A 16828-nucleotide genomic window follows, 5' to 3' on the forward strand; every position below is an offset into this window, starting at 1 on the left:
GGGACAGACCTCAAACTGACCCACGGCATGGAGCGACACCCGCCATCGAGAGGTCTACAAGAGAGCCGCTGCAGCTAGCCCACAGGTCCCAGAAAACTAGATGCCTCTTTATGTAAGTGAGTTTTGGGGAGATTTGTTGCAAAGCATTATCGCAGCAAGAGCTGACTAATACAACGTTCTCCAAATCACTGCCATGTCCACGGCTGCCACCGTGCCTACGTGTAAGGCAACTGTGTCCTCGAACTTTGAGAACTCCTGAATTCTCGGTGCCTCTCCAACACAATGTACGTGGCTAAGGTGTCCCCAGATAACCTCACTAACGTACCACCGAGACCGCCCTAAGCTTTTATGGAACGTAATGCAACGCTCTTTCTATTCGTTCTCTGTTTCTACGTGGGTAAAATGCTTTCCGTCAGTCTAAAAGGATGGAAAATCGGCACAAAACACTCTGTGGATAGTTGTTTTTCACAAAGGAAAATCACAAACGAAACAGGCATTTCGCCGGGTGCAGAGCACTAACGCCCCCTAGTGCCTCTCAATGCCAAGTGGACAGAGGCACTTCATTAAATATCGAATCCCAGCTCTCTCCGCTTGAGAGGGAGAGCAAGCCATTCTCAGGTGGAGGAGGGCTGTTTTCAGCAGCTATCTGCAACGTTCTGTGGACCTGGCCACTGTGTAGCTACAAGGAAACCTTTTGTCTGAGGAAGCTAACTAAAGAAACTTGAAAGTGGAGGAAGAGAGAAAGAATGAGACAACACCCTCATCTCGGTGACTCATCCACTTATTCGTTCACTTACCAAATCAAATATCCACTACGCGTAGAGAGTCCTGGGCTGAAAACCCGCACAGAACACGGAGACGTACCCCCATTCGCAGGGAGGTTAGGTACCAGAGAGGGAGACAAGATGTAGATTACCTTACGGCAGTTCCGCACATGTCCTGTTAAAGTGTTTGCAGCTCCAGGGGAGAGAAGGGATCCAGAAATCGCTTGGATTCTCAGTGAAGTCTTCCCAGAGAAGGAGGTGCAAAATAGGCGGACTGGAAGAAACAAAAAAATTAACCTCGTGGGTAGATATGAAACGGAGCAGAGGTTCACAGATACTTAGACCCCGTTCTTTCTTGACACGTCTGGAAAGTGAAACTGAAGCCAAATTACGGAGGGCCTTGAGTGTCAGTCTTCGGAGCTTGGCCGTACGGGGTTGACAGCGGGTGCCACGGACGGCTCGGACGAGGGCAAGGGCATAACCCAAGAGCCCTGGGAGGTGTAGGAGAGGTCGCAGCGAGGGAGATAGAAAGGCATGCGATTCTCCGAAGCAGTCACCGTAACCCAGGTGTAAACTCATAAACGGTAGACGCCGAGTAAGGGCGACACAGATGGCAGGGAGGAGTACGAGGGACACTAGAAAGGAAAACGCTCAGGGCTTCACCAGGGATCGGGTGCATTCCTTTCTCCCTCTAACAGAGGTTATCAGTAACCGGGCTAGTCGCTGGGAATCAAGAGTAAGCCAAAGAGGCGTGATCTCTTCTTCCTCACGGACCACCACGGGGTAAACTTACCTACCTGAAACTGGATGGGAAAGGCGATGACGGCCATAAGCGAGAGGTGCGTGGTGTCACGTGAGCTACGGTAGGGGGACGTGATGAGCTGAGTAGGTAAGGGGACGCTTTCTTGACCAAGTGACACCTGAGAAGAGATGAGAAGGGTGAGGCGGCATCGGTCAGCTGCAAAGTAAACAGAGGGACACTGCCTGCAGAGGGGCAGCACGGGCCATGCGCCGTTGTAAGTATGCAGGCCTGAGAGGAGGCCACTGTGGGCAGGATGACTGAGAATGGAAGGAAGGAGCTGCAAGACGAGGCCGCAGAGATCACGCTCCACCCTGCCCAGGCGATGCCCTGCCCTGCGGACTAGCACACCCAGAGAGAGAGTACCGGTGCACAGCCAGCTGAGAAGCCTGCTCGAGGATGCAAGGCAAGGCTGCTTCTTTCACCAAGAAAGTCTTGCCTGGTAAACTAAACGGCGTATCGATGGAGCGGACACTTGATTTTACATTCTGAAGCAGGCGCCCCGCCTTACGGAACGGCGACGGTTCTCAGGGGGGCCGGGTAGGAGCCGCTCCGCGCGTCTGTCCCAGGGACCCACCCGCCTGCGGGACCTCCGGCCACCTCGCAGGAAGCTACGACGCCCAGCCCCGTGGCTACCTGTGCAGCAAGGTGTACTCCGCGGACGCGTGCCACACACACTTCAAGTGGGAGGGCGGCCTGAGTGGCAAGGCGAGAGGCCGGCCTGCCGCGCGTACCAAGAAGGCGCTCTTCGGCCTGGGCCTAGGTGCTTGCGCCGCCCCCCTGGGCCTACCGGGCTCTGAGGGCCCTGCCCTGGACGCCCTGCCCCCCTGCCCTTGGTTCAGTCACAGCAGAGGTGGCCACACCCACACCCTCTGTGACCTCGGCGTTCCACCCTCCTGCAGCCCCGCCCGCCCCCCCTCCGCCGGTTGCCCTGGGCTACGGAAGCTGCATCCTGGGGCCAGGGGGTTCCCAGGAGGCCAAGGGAAGACACGATGGCCTTAAGTGAGTCGCAGAGGCCTTACGTGGGCTTGTGTGGTTGGGTTCACCTCTTACGTTTCACCGAACTCTGCGAGAAGACAGGGACCTGCAGCCTCACAGTTGGGCTCCACGGTAAGGTGTGCGGGACAGACCTCAAACTGACCCACGGCATGGAGCGACACCCGCCATCGAGAGGTCTACAAGAGAGCCGCTGCAGCTAGCCCACAGGTCCCAGAAAACTAGATGCCTCTTTATGTAAGTGAGTTTTGGGGAGATTTGTTGCAAAGCATTATCGCAGCAAGAGCTGACTAATACAACGTTCTCCAAATCACTGCCATGTCCACGGCTGCCACCGTGCCTACGTGTAAGGCAACTGTGTCCTCGAACTTTGAGAACTCCTGAATTCTCGGTGCCTCTCCAACACAATGTACGTGGCTAAGGTGTCCCCAGATAACCTCACTAACGTACCACCGAGACCGCCCTAAGCTTTTATGGAACGTAATGCAACGCTCTTTCTATTCGTTCTCTGTTTCTACGTGGGTAAAATGCTTTCCGTCAGTCTAAAAGGATGGAAAATCGGCACAAAACACTCTGTGGATAGTTGTTTTTCACAAAGGAAAATCACAAACGAAACAGGCATTTCGCCGGGTGCAGAGCACTAACGCCCCCTAGTGCCTCTCAATGCCAAGTGGACAGAGGCACTTCATTAAATATCGAATCCCAGCTCTCTCCGCTTGAGAGGGAGAGCAAGCCATTCTCAGGTGGAGGAGGGCTGTTTTCAGCAGCTATCTGCAACGTTCTGTGGACCTGGCCACTGTGTAGCTACAAGGAAACCTTTTGTCTGAGGAACCTAACTAAAGAAACTTGAAAGTGGAGGAAGAGAGAAAGAATGAGACAACACCCTCATCTCGGTGACTCATCCACTTATTCGTTCACTTACCAAATCAAATATCCACTACGCGTAGAGAGTCCTGGGCTGAAAACCCGCACAGAACACGGAGACGTACCCCCATTCGCAGGGAGGTTAGGTACCAGAGAGGGAGACAAGATGTAGATTACCTTACGGCAGTTCCGCACATGTCCTGTTAAAGTGTTTGCAGCTCCAGGGGAGAGAAGGGATCCAGAAATCGCTTGGATTCTCAGTGAAGTCTTCCCAGAGAAGGAGGTGCAAAATAGGCGGACTGGAAGAAACAAAAAAATTAACCTCGTGGGTAGATATGAAACGGAGCAGAGGTTCACAGATACTTAGACCCCGTTCTTTCTTGACACGTCTGGAAAGTGAAACTGAAGCCAAATTACGGAGGGCCTTGAGTGTCAGTCTTCGGAGCTTGGCCGTACGGGGTTGACAGCGGGTGCCACGGACGGCTCGGACGAGGGCAAGGGCATAACCCAAGAGCCCTGGGAGGTGTAGGAGAGGTCGCAGCGAGGGAGATAGAAAGGCATGCGATTCTCCGAAGCAGTCACCGTAACCCAGGTGTAAACTCATAAACGGTAGACGCCGAGTAAGGGCGACACAGATGGCAGGGAGGAGTACGAGGGACACTAGAAAGGAAAACGCTCAGGGCTTCACCAGGGATCGGGTGCATTCCTTTCTCCCTCTAACAGAGGTTATCAGTAACCGGGCTAGTCGCTGGGAATCAAGAGTAAGCCAAAGAGGCGTGATCTCTTCTTCCTCACGGACGACCACGGGGTAAACTTACCTACCTGAAACTGGATGGGAAAGGCGATGACGGCCATAAGCGAGAGGTGCGTGGTGTCACGTGAGCTACGGTAGGGGGACGTGATGAGCTGAGTAGGTAAGGGGACGCTTTCTTGACCAAGTGACACCTGAGAAGAGATGAGAAGGGTGAGGCGGCATCGGTCAGCTGCAAAGTAAACAGAGGGACACTGCCTGCAGAGGGGCAGCACGGGCCATGCGCCGTTGTAAGTATGCAGGCCTGAGAGGAGGCCACTGTGGGCAGGATGACTGAGAATGGAAGGAAGGAGCTGCAAGACGAGGCCGCAGAGATCACGCTCCACCCTGCCCAGGCGATGCCCTGCCCTGCGGACTAGCACACCCAGAGAGAGAGTACCGGTGCACAGCCAGCTGAGAAGCCTGCTCGAGGATGCAAGGCAAGGCTGCTTCTTTCACCAAGAAAGTCTTGCCTGGTAAACTAAACGGCGTATCGATGGAGCGGACACGTGATTTTACATTCTGAAGCAGGCGCCCCGCCTTACGGAACGGCGACGGTTCTCAGGGGGGCCGGGCAGGAGCTGCTCCGCGCGTCTGTCCCAGGGACCCACCCGCCTGCGGGACCTCCGGCCGCCTCGCAGGAAGCTACGACGCCCAGCCCCGTGGCTACCTGTGCAGCGAGGTGTACTCCGCGGACGCGTGCCACACACACTTCAAGTGGGAGGGCGGCCTGAGTGGCAAGGCGAGAGGCCGGCCTGCCGCGCGTACCAAGAAGGCGCTCTTCGGCCTGGGCCTAGGTGCTTGCGCCGCCCCCCTGGGCCTACCGGGCTCTGAGGGCCCTGCCCTGGACCCCCTGCCCCCCTGCCCTTGGTTCAGTCACAGCAGAGGTGGCCACACCCACACCCTCTGTGACCTCGGCGTTCCACCCTCCTGCAGCCCCGCCCGCCCCCCCTCCGCCGGTTGCCCTGGGCTACGGAAGCTGCATCCTGGGGCCAGGGGGTTCCCAGGAGGCCAAGGGAAGACACGATGGCCTTAAGTGAGTCGCAGAGGCCTTACGTGGGCTTGTGTGGTTGGGTTCACCTCTTACGTTTCACCGAACTCTGCGAGAAGACAGGGACCTGCAGCCTCACAGTTGGGCTCCACGGTAAGGTGTGCGGGACAGACCTCAAACTGACCCACGGCATGGAGCGACACCCGCCATCGAGAGGTCTACAAGAGAGCCGCTGCAGCTAGCCCACAGGTCCCAGAAAACTAGATGCCTCTTTATGTAAGTGAGTTTTGGGGAGATTTGTTGCAAAGCATTATCGCAGCAAGAGCTGACTAATACAACGTTCTCCAAATCACTGCCATGTCCACGGCTGCCACCGTGCCTACGTGTAAGGCAACTGTGTCCTCGAACTTTGAGAACTCCTGAATTCTCGGTGCCTCTCCAACACAATGTACGTGGCTAAGGTGTCCCCAGATAACCTCACTAACGTACCACCGAGACCGCCCTAAGCTTTTATGGAACGTAATGCAACGCTCTTTCTATTCGTTCTCTGTTTCTACGTGGGTAAAATGCTTTCCGTCAGTCTAAAAGGATGGAAAATCGGCACAAAACACTCTGTGGATAGTTGTTTTTCACAAAGGAAAATCACAAACGAAACAGGCATTTCGCCGGGTGCAGAGCACTAACGCCCCCTAGTGCCTCTCAATGCCAAGTGGACAGAGGCACTTCATTAAATATCGAATCCCAGCTCTCTCCGCTTGAGAGGGAGAGCAAGCCATTCTCAGGTGGAGGAGGGCTGTTTTCAGCAGCTATCTGCAACGTTCTGTGGACTGGCCACTGTGTAGCTACAAGGAAACCTTTTGTCTGAGGAAGCTAACTAAAGAAACTTGAAAGTGGAGGAAGAGAGAAAGAATGAGACAACACCCTCATCTCGGTGACTCATCCACTTATTCGTTCACTTACCAAATCAAATATCCACTACGCGTAGAGAGTCCTGGGCTGAAAACCCGCACAGAACACGGAGACGTACCCCCATTCGCAGGGAGGTTAGGTACCAGAGAGGGAGACAAGATGTAGATTACCTTACGGCAGTTCCGCACATGTCCTGTTAAAGTGTTTGCAGCTCCAGGGGAGAGAAGGGATCCAGAAATCGCTTGGATTCTCAGTGAAGTCTTCCCAGAGAAGGAGGTGCAAAATAGGCGGACTGGAAGAAACAAAAAAATTAACCTCGTGGGTAGATATGAAACGGAGCAGAGGTTCACAGATACTTAGACCCCGTTCTTTCTTGACACGTCTGGAAAGTGAAACTGAAGCCAAATTACGGAGGGCCTTGAGTGTCAGTCTTCGGAGCTTGGCCGTACGGGGTTGACAGCGGGTGCCACGGACGGCTCGGACGAGGGCAAGGGCATAACCCAAGAGCCCTGGGAGGTGTAGGAGAGGTCGCAGCGAGGGAGATAGAAAGGCATGCGATTCTCCGAAGCAGTCACCGTAACCCAGGTGTAAACTCATAAACGGTAGACGCCGAGTAAGGGCGACACAGATGGCAGGGAGGAGTACGAGGGACACTAGAAAGGAAAACGCTCAGGGCTTCACCAGGGATCGGGTGCATTCCTTTCTCCCTCTAACAGAGGTTATCAGTAACCGGGCTAGTCGCTGGGAATCAAGAGTAAGCCAAAGAGGCGTGATCTCTTCTTCCTCACGGACCACCACGGGGTAAACTTACCTACCTGAAACTGGATGGGAAAGGCGATGACGGCCATAAGCGAGAGGTGCGTGGTGTCACGTGAGCTACGGTAGGGGGACGTGATGAGCTGAGTAGGTAAGGGGACGCTTTCTTGACCAAGTGACACCTGAGAAGAGATGAGAAGGGTGAGGCGGCATCGGTCAGCTGCAAAGTAAACAGAGGGACACTGCCTGCAGAGGGGCAGCACGGGCCATGCGCCGTTGTAAGTATGCAGGCCTGAGAGGAGGCCACTGTGGGCAGGATGACTGAGAATGGAAGGAAGGAGCTGCAAGACGAGGCCGCAGAGATCACGCTCCACCCTGCCCAGGCGATGCCCTGCCCTGCGGACTAGCACACCCAGAGAGAGAGTACCGGTGCACAGCCAGCTGAGAAGCCTGCTCGAGGATGCAAGGCAAGGCTGCTTCTTTCACCAAGAAAGTCTTGCCTGGTAAACTAAACGGCGTATCGATGGAGCGGACACTTGATTTTACATTCTGAAGCAGGCGCCCCGCCTTACGGAACGGCGACGGTTCTCAGGGGGGCCGGGCAGGAGCCGCTCCGCGCGTCTGTCCCAGGGACCCACCCGCCTGCGGGACCTCCGGCCACCTCGCAGGAAGCTACGACGCCCAGCCCCGTGGCTACCTGTGCAGCAAGGTGTACTCCGCGGACGCGTGCCACACACACTTCAAGTGGGAGGGCGGCCTGAGTGGCAAGGCGAGAGGCCGGCCTGCCGCGCGTACCAAGAAGGCGCTCTTCGGCCTGGGCCTAGGTGCTTGCGCCGCCCCCCTGGGCCTACCGGGCTCTGAGGGCCCTGCCCTGGACGCCCTGCCCCCCTGCCCTTGGTTCAGTCACAGCAGAGGTGGCCACACCCACACCCTCTGTGACCTCGGCGTTCCACCCTCCTGCAGCCCCGCCCGCCCCCCCTCCGCCGGTTGCCCTGGGCTACGGAAGCTGCATCCTGGGGCCAGGGGGTTCCCAGGAGGCCAAGGGAAGACACGATGGCCTTAAGTGAGTCGCAGAGGCCTTACGTGGGCTTGTGTGGTTGGGTTCACCTCTTACGTTTCACCGAACTCTGCGAGAAGACAGGGACCTGCAGCCTCACAGTTGGGCTCCACGGTAAGGTGTGCGGGACAGACCTCAAACTGACCCACGGCATGGAGCGACACCCGCCATCGAGAGGTCTACAAGAGAGCCGCTGCAGCTAGCCCACAGGTCCCAGAAAACTAGATGCCTCTTTATGTAAGTGAGTTTTGGGGAGATTTGTTGCAAAGCATTATCGCAGCAAGAGCTGACTAATACAACGTTCTCCAAATCACTGCCATGTCCACGGCTGCCACCGTGCCTACGTGTAAGGCAACTGTGTCCTCGAACTTTGAGAACTCCTGAATTCTCGGTGCCTCTCCAACACAATGTACGTGGCTAAGGTGTCCCCAGATAACCTCACTAACGTACCACCGAGACCGCCCTAAGCTTTTATTGAACGTAATGCAACGCTCTTTCTATTCGTTCTCTGTTTCTACGTGGGTAAAATGCTTTCCGTCAGTCGAAAAGGATGGAAAATCGGCACAAAACACTCTGTGGATAGTTGTTTTTCACAAAGGAAAATCACAAACGAAACAGGCATTTCGCCGGGTGCAGAGCACTAACGCCCCCTAGTGCCTCTCAATGCCAAGTGGACAGAGGCACTTCATTAAATATCGAATCCCAGCTCTCTCCGCTTGAGAGGGAGAGCAAGCCATTCTCAGGTGGAGGAGGGCTGTTTTCAGCAGCTATCTGCAACGTTCTGTGGACCTGGCCACTGTGTAGCTACAAGGAAACCTTTTGTCTGAGGAAGCTAACTAAAGAAACTTGAAAGTGGAGGAAGAGAGAAAGAATGAGACAACACCCTCATCTCGGTGACTCATCCACTTATTCGTTCACTTACCAAATCAAATATCCACTACGCGTAGAGAGTCCTGGGCTGAAAACCCGCACAGAACACGGAGACGTACCCCCATTCGCAGGGAGGTTAGGTACCAGAGAGGGAGACAAGATGTAGATTACCTTACGGCAGTTCCGCACATGTCCTGTTAAAGTGTTTGCAGCTCCAGGGGAGAGAAGGGATCCAGAAATCGCTTGGATTCTCAGTGAAGTCTTCCCAGAGAAGGAGGTGCAAAATAGGCGGACTGGAAGAAACAAAAAAATTAACCTCGTGGGTAGATATGAAACGGAGCAGAGGTTCACAGATACTTAGACCCCGTTCTTTCTTGACACGTCTGGAAAGTGAAACTGAAGCCAAATTACGGAGGGCCTTGAGTGTCAGTCTTCGGAGCTTGGCCGTACGGGGTTGACAGCGGGTGCCACGGACGGCTCGGACGAGGGCAAGGGCATAACCCAAGAGCCCTGGGAGGTGTAGGAGAGGTCGCAGCGAGGGAGATAGAAAGGCATGCGATTCTCCGAAGCAGTCACCGTAACCCAGGTGTAAACTCATAAACGGTAGACGCCGAGTAAGGGCGACACAGATGGCAGGGAGGAGTACGAGGGACACTAGAAAGGAAAACGCTCAGGGCTTCACCAGGGATCGGGTGCATTCCTTTCTCCCTCTAACAGAGGTTATCAGTAACCGGGCTAGTCGCTGGGAATCAAGAGTAAGCCAAAGAGGCGTGATCTCTTCTTCCTCACGGACCACCACGGGGTAAACTTACCTACCTGAAACTGGATGGGAAAGGCGATGACGGCCATAAGCGAGAGGTGCGTGGTGTCACGTGAGCTACGGTAGGGGGACGTGATGAGCTGAGTAGGTAAGGGGACGCTTTCTTGACCAAGTGACACCTGAGAAGAGATGAGAAGGGTGAGGCGGCATCGGTCAGCTGCAAACTAAACAGAGGGACACTGCCTGCAGAGGGGCAGCACGGGCCATGCGCCGTTGTAAGTATGCAGGCCTGAGAGGAGGCCACTGTGGGCAGGATGACTGAGAATGGAAGGAAGGAGCTGCAAGACGAGGCCGCAGAGATCACGCTCCACCCTGCCCAGGCGATGCCCTGCCCTGCGGACTAGCACACCCAGAGAGAGAGTACCGGTGCACAGCCAGCTGAGAAGCCTGCTCGAGGATGCAAGGCAAGGCTGCTTCTTTCACCAAGAAAGTCTTGCCTGGTAAACTAAACGGCGTATCGATGGAGCGGACACGTGATTTTACATTCTGAAGCAGGCGCCCCGCCTTACGGAACGGCGACGGTTCTCAGGGGGGCCGGGCAGGAGCCGCTCCGCGCGTCTGTCCCAGGGACCCACCCGCCTGCGGGACCTCCGGCCGCCTCGCAGGAAGCTACGACGCCCAGCCCCGTGGCTACCTGTGCAGCGAGGTGTACTCCGCGGACGCGTGCCACACACACTTCAAGTGGGAGGGCGGCCTGAGTGGCAAGGCGAGAGGCCGGCCTGCCGCGCGTACCAAGAAGGCGCTCTTCGGCCTGGGCCTAGGTGCTTGCGCCGCCCCCCTGGGCCTACCGGGCTCTGAGGGCCCTGCCCTGGACCCCCTGCCCCCCTGCCCTTGGTTCAGTCACAGCAGAGGTGGCCACACCCACACCCTCTGTGACCTCGGCGTTCCACCCTCCTGCAGCCCCGCCCGCCCCCCCTCCGCCGGTTGCCCTGGGCTACGGAAGCTGCATCCTGGGGCCAGGGGGTTCCCAGGAGGCCAAGGGAAGACACGATGGCCTTAAGTGAGTCGCAGAGGCCTTACGTGGGCTTGTGTGGTTGGGTTCACCTCTTACGTTTCACCGAACTCTGCGAGAAGACAGGGACCTGCAGCCTCACAGTTGGGCTCCACGGTAAGGTGTGCGGGACAGACCTCAAACTGACCCACGGCATGGAGCGACACCCGCCATCGAGAGGTCTACAAGAGAGCCGCTGCAGCTAGCCCACAGGTCCCAGAAAACTAGATGCCTCTTTATGTAAGTGAGTTTTGGGGAGATTTGTTGCAAAGCATTATCGCAGCAAGAGCTGACTAATACAACGTTCTCCAAATCACTGCCATGTCCACGGCTGCCACCGTGCCTACGTGTAAGGCAACTGTGTCCTCGAACTTTGAGAACTCCTGAATTCTCGGTGCCTCTCCAACACAATGTACGTGGCTAAGGTGTCCCCAGATAACCTCACTAACGTACCACCGAGACCGCCCTAAGCTTTTATTGAACGTAATGCAACACTCTTTCTATTCGTTCTCTGTTTCTACGTGGGTAAAATGCTTTCCGTCAGTCGAAAAGGATGGAAAATCGGTACAAAACACTCTGTGGATAGTTGTTTTTCACAAAGGAAAATCACAAACGAAACAGGCATTTCGCCGGGTGCAGAGCACTAACGCCCCCTAGTGCCTCTCAATGCCAAGTGGACAGAGGCACTTCATTAAATATCGAATCCCAGCTCTCTCCGCTTGAGAGGGAGAGCAAGCCATTCTCAGGTGGAGGAGGGCTGTTTTCAGCAGCTATCTGCAACGTTCTGTGGACCTGGCCACTGTGTAGCTACAAGGAAACCTTTTGTCTGAGGAACCTAACTAAAGAAACTTGAAAGTGGAGGAAGAGAGAAAGAATGAGACAACACCCTCATCTCGGTGACTCATCCACTTATTCGTTCACTTACCAAATCAAATATCCACTACGCGTAGAGAGTCCTGGGCTGAAAACCCGCACAGAACACGGAGACGTACCCCCATTCGCAGGGAGGTTAGGTACCAGAGAGGGAGACAACATGTAGATTACCTTACGGCAGTTCCGCACATGTCCTGTTAAAGTGTTTGCAGCTCCAGGGGAGAGAAGTGATCCAGAAATCGCTTGGATTCTCAGTGAAGTCTTCCCAGAGAAGGAGGTGCAAAATAGGCGGACTGGAAGAAACAAAAAAATTAACCTCGTGGGTAGATATGAAACGGAGCAGAGGTTCACAGATACTTAGACCCCGTTCTTTCTTGACACGTCTGGAAAGTGAAACTGAAGCCAAATTACGGAGGGCCTTGAGTGTCAGTCTTCGGAGCTTGGCCGTACGGGGTTGACAGCGGGTGCCACGGACGGCTCGGACGAGGGCAAGGGCATAACCCAAGAGCCCTGGGAGGTGTAGGAGAGGTCGCAGCGAGGGAGATAGAAAGGCATGCGATTCTCCGAAGCAGTCACCGTAACCCAGGTGTAAACTCATAAACGGTAGACGCCGAGTAAGGGCGACACAGATGGCAGGGAGGAGTACGAGGGACACTAGAAAGGAAAACGCTCAGGGCTTCACCAGGGATCGGGTGCATTCCTTTCTCCCTCTAACAGAGGTTATCAGTAACCGGGCTAGTCGCTGGGAATCAAGAGTAAGCCAAAGAGGCGTGATCTCTTCTTCCTCACGGACCACCACGGGGTAAACTTACCTACCTGAAACTGGATGGGAAAGGCGATGACGGCCATAAGCGAGAGGTGCGTGGTGTCACGTGAGCTACGGTAGGGGGACGTGATGAGCTGAGTAGGTAAGGGGACGCTTTCTTGACCAAGTGACACCTGAGAAGAGATGAGAAGGGTGAGGCGGCATCGGTCAGCTGCAAAGTAAACAGAGGGACACTGCCTGCAGAGGGGCAGCACGGGCCATGCGCCGTTGTAAGTATGCAGGCCTGAGAGGAGGCCACTGTGGGCAGGATGACTGAGAATGGAAGGAAGGAGCTGCAAGACGAGGCCGCAGAGATCACGCTCCACCCTGCCCAGGCGATGCCCTGCCCTGCGGACTAGCACACCCAGAGAGAGAGTACCGGTGCACAGCCAGCTGAGAAGCCTGCTCGAGGATGCAAGGCAAGGCTGCTTCTTTCACCAAGAAAGTCTTGCCTGGTAAACTAAACGGCGTATCGATGGAGCGGACACGTGATTTTACATTCTGAAGCAGGCGCCCCGCCTTACGGAACGGCGACGGTTCTCAGGGGGGCCGGGCAGGAGCCGCTCCGCGCGTCTGTCCCAGGGACCCACCCGCCTGCGGGACCTCCGGCCGCCTCGCAGGAAGCTACGACGCCCAGCCCCGTGGCTACCTGTGCAGCGAGGTGTACTCCGCGGACGCGTGCCACACACACTTCAAGTGGGAGGGCGGCCTGAGTGGCAAGGCGAGAGGCCGGCCTGCCGCGCGTACCAAGAAGGCGCTCTTCGGCCTGGGCCTAGGTGCTTGCGCCGCCCCCCTGGGCCTACCGGGCTCTGAGGGCCCTGCCCTGGACGCCCTGCCCCCCTGCCCTTGGTTCAGTCACAGCAGAGGTGGCCACACCCACACCCTCTGTGACCTCGGCGTTCCACCCTCCTGCAGCCCCGCCCGCCCCCCCTCCGCCGGTTGCCCTGGGCTACGGAAGCTGCATCCTGGGGCCAGGGGGTTCCCAGGAGGCCAAGGGAAGACACGATGGCCTTAAGTGAGTCGCAGAGGCCTTACGTGGGCTTGTGTGGTTGGGTTCACCTCTTACGTTTCACCGAACTCTGCGAGAAGACAGGGACCTGCAGCCTCACAGTTGGGCTCCACGGTAAGGTGTGCGGGACAGACCTCAAACTGACCCACGGCATGGAGCGACACCCGCCATCGAGAGGTCTACAAGAGAGCCGCTGCAGCTAGCCCACAGGTCCCAGAAAACTAGATGCCTCTTTATGTAAGTGAGTTTTGGGGAGATTTGTTGCAAAGCATTATCGCAGCAAGAGCTGACTAATACAACGTTCTCCAAATCACTGCCATGTCCACGGCTGCCACCGTGCCTACGTGTAAGGCAACTGTGTCCTCGAACTTTGAGAACTCCTGAATTCTCGGTGCCTCTCCAACACAATGTACGTGGCTAAGGTGTCCCCAGATAACCTCACTAACGTACCACCGAGACCGCCCTAAGCTTTTATTGAACGTAATGCAACGCTCTTTCTATTCGTTCTCTGTTTCTACGTGGGTAAAATGCTTTCCGTCAGTCGAAAAGGATGGAAAATCGGCACAAAACACTCTGTGGATAGTTGTTTTTCACAAAGGAAAATCACAAACGAAACAGGCATTTCGCCGGGTGCAGAGCACTAACGCCCCCTAGTGCCTCTCAATGCCAAGTGGACAGAGGCACTTCATTAAATATCGAATCCCAGCTCTCTCCGCTTGAGAGGGAGAGCAAGCCATTCTCAGGTGGAGGAGGGCTGTTTTCAGCAGCTATCTGCAACGTTCTGTGGACCTGGCCACTGTGTAGCTACAAGGAAACCTTTTGTCTGAGGAAGCTAACTAAAGAAACTTGAAAGTGGAGGAAGAGAGAAAGAATGAGACAACACCCTCATCTCGGTGACTCATCCACTTATTCGTTCACTTACCAAATCAAATATCCACTACGCGTAGAGAGTCCTGGGCTGAAAACCCGCACAGAACACGGAGACGTACCCCCATTCGCAGGGAGGTTAGGTACCAGAGAGGGAGACAACATGTAGATTACCTTACGGCAGTTCCGCACATGTCCTGTTAAAGTGTTTGCAGCTCCAGGGGAGAGAAGGGATCCAGAAATCGCTTGGATTCTCAGTGAAGTCTTCCCAGAGAAGGAGGTGCAAAATAGGCGGACTGGAAGAAACAAAAAAATTAACCTCGTGGGTAGATATGAAACGGAGCAGAGGTTCACAGATACTTAGACCCCGTTCTTTCTTGACACGTCTGGAAAGTGAAACTGAAGCCAAATTACGGAGGGCCTTGAGTGTCAGTCTTCGGAGCTTGGCCGTACGGGGTTGACAGCGGGTGCCACGGACGGCTCGGACGAGGGCAAGGGCATAACCCAAGAGCCCTGGGAGGTGTAGGAGAGGTCGCAGCGAGGGAGATAGAAAGGCATGCGATTCTCCGAAGCAGTCACCGTAACCCAGGTGTAAACTCATAAACGGTAGACGCCGGGTAAGGGCGACACAGATGGCAGGGAGGAGTACGAGGGACACTAGAAAGGAAAACGCTCAGGGCTTCACCAGGGATCGGGTGCATTCCTTTCTCCCTCTAACAGAGGTTATCAGTAACCGGGCTAGTCGCTGGGAATCAAGAGTAAGCCAAAGAGGCGTGATCTCTTCTTCCTCACGGACCACCACGGGGTAAACTTACCTACCTGAAACTGGATGGGAAAGGCGATGACGGCCATAAGCGAGAGGTGCGTGGTGTCACGTGAGCTACGGTAGGGGGACGTGATGAGCTGAGTAGGTAAGGGGACGCTTTCTTGACCAAGTGACACCTGAGAAGAGATGAGAAGGGTGAGGCGGCATCGGTCAGCTGCAAAGTAAACAGAGGGACACTGCCTGCAGAGGGGCAGCACGGGCCATGCGCCGTTGTAAGTATGCAGGCCTGAGAGGAGGCCACTGTGGGCAGGATGACTGAGAATGGAAGGAAGGAGCTGCAAGACGAGGCCGCAGAGATCACGCTCCACCCTGCCCAGGCGATGCCCTGCCCTGCGGACTAGCACACCCAGAGAGAGAGTACCGGTGCACAGCCAGCTGAGAAGCCTGCTCGAGGATGCAAGGCAAGGCTGCTTCTTTCACCAAGAAAGTCTTGCCTGGTAAACTAAACGGCGTATCGATGGAGCGGACACGTGATTTTACATTCTGAAGCAGGCGCCCCGCCTTACGGAACGGCGACGGTTCTCAGGGGGGCCGGGCAGGAGCCGCTCCGCGCGTCTGTCCCAGGGACCCACCCGCCTGCGGGACCTCCGGCCGCCTCGCAGGAAGCTACGACGCCCAGCCCCGTGGCTACCTGTGCAGCGAGGTGTACTCCGCGGACGCGTGCCACACACACTTCAAGTGGGAGGGCGGCCTGAGTGGCAAGGCGAGAGGCCGGCCTGCCGCGCGTACCAAGAAGGCGCTCTTCGGCCTGGGCCTAGGTGCTTGCGCCGCCCCCCTGGGCCTACCGGGCTCTGAGGGCCCTGCCCTGGACCCCCTGCCCCCCTGCCCTTGGTTCAGTCACAGCAGAGGTGGCCACACCCACACCCTCTGTGACCTCGGCGTTCCACCCTCCTGCAGCCCCGCCCGCCCCCCCTCCGCCGGTTGCCCTGGGCTACGGAAGCTGCATCCTGGGGCCAGGGGGTTCCCAGGAGGCCAAGGGAAGACACGATGGCCTTAAGTGAGTCGCAGAGGCCTTACGTGGGCTTGTGTGGTTGGGTTCACCTCTTACGTTTCACCGAACTCTGCGAGAAGACAGGGACCTGCAGCCTCACAGTTGGGCTCCACGGTAAGGTGTGCGGGACAGACCTCAAACTGACCCACGGCATGGAGCGACACCCGCCATCGAGAGGTCTACAAGAGAGCCGCTGCAGCTAGCCCACAGGTCCCAGAAAACTAGATGCCTCTTTATGTAAGTGAGTTTTGGGGAGATTTGTTGCAAAGCATTATCGCAGCAAGAGCTGACTAATACAACGTTCTCCAAATCACTGCCATGTCCACGGCTGCCACCGTGCCTACGTGTAAGGCAACTGTGTCCTCGAACTTTGAGAACTCCTGAATTCTCGGTGCCTCTCCAACACAATGTACGTGGCTAAGGTGTCCCCAGATAACCTCACTAACGTACCACCGAGACCGCCCTAAGCTTTTATTGAACGTAATGCAACGCTCTTTCTATTCGTTCTCTGTTTCTACGTGGGTAAAATGCTTTCCGTCAGTCGAAAAGGATGGAAAATCGGCACAAAACACTCTGTGGATAGTTGTTTTTCACAAAGGAAAATCACAAACGAAACAGGCATTTCGCCGGGTGCAGAGCACTAACGCCCCCTAGTGCCTCTCAATGCCAAGTGGACAGAGGCACTTCATTAAATATCGAATCCCAGCTCTCTCCGCTTGAGAGGGAGAGCAAGCCATTCTCAGGTGGAGGAGGGCTGTTTTCAGCAGCTATCTGCAACGTTCTGTGGACCTGGCCACTGTGTAGCTACAAGGAAACCTTTTGTCTGAGGAACCTAACTAAAGAAACTTGA

Source organism: Stenella coeruleoalba, assembly GCF_951394435.1.
Source record: "Stenella coeruleoalba genome assembly, chromosome: 1".
NCBI classification, from domain to species: domain Eukaryota; kingdom Metazoa; phylum Chordata; class Mammalia; order Artiodactyla; family Delphinidae; genus Stenella; species Stenella coeruleoalba.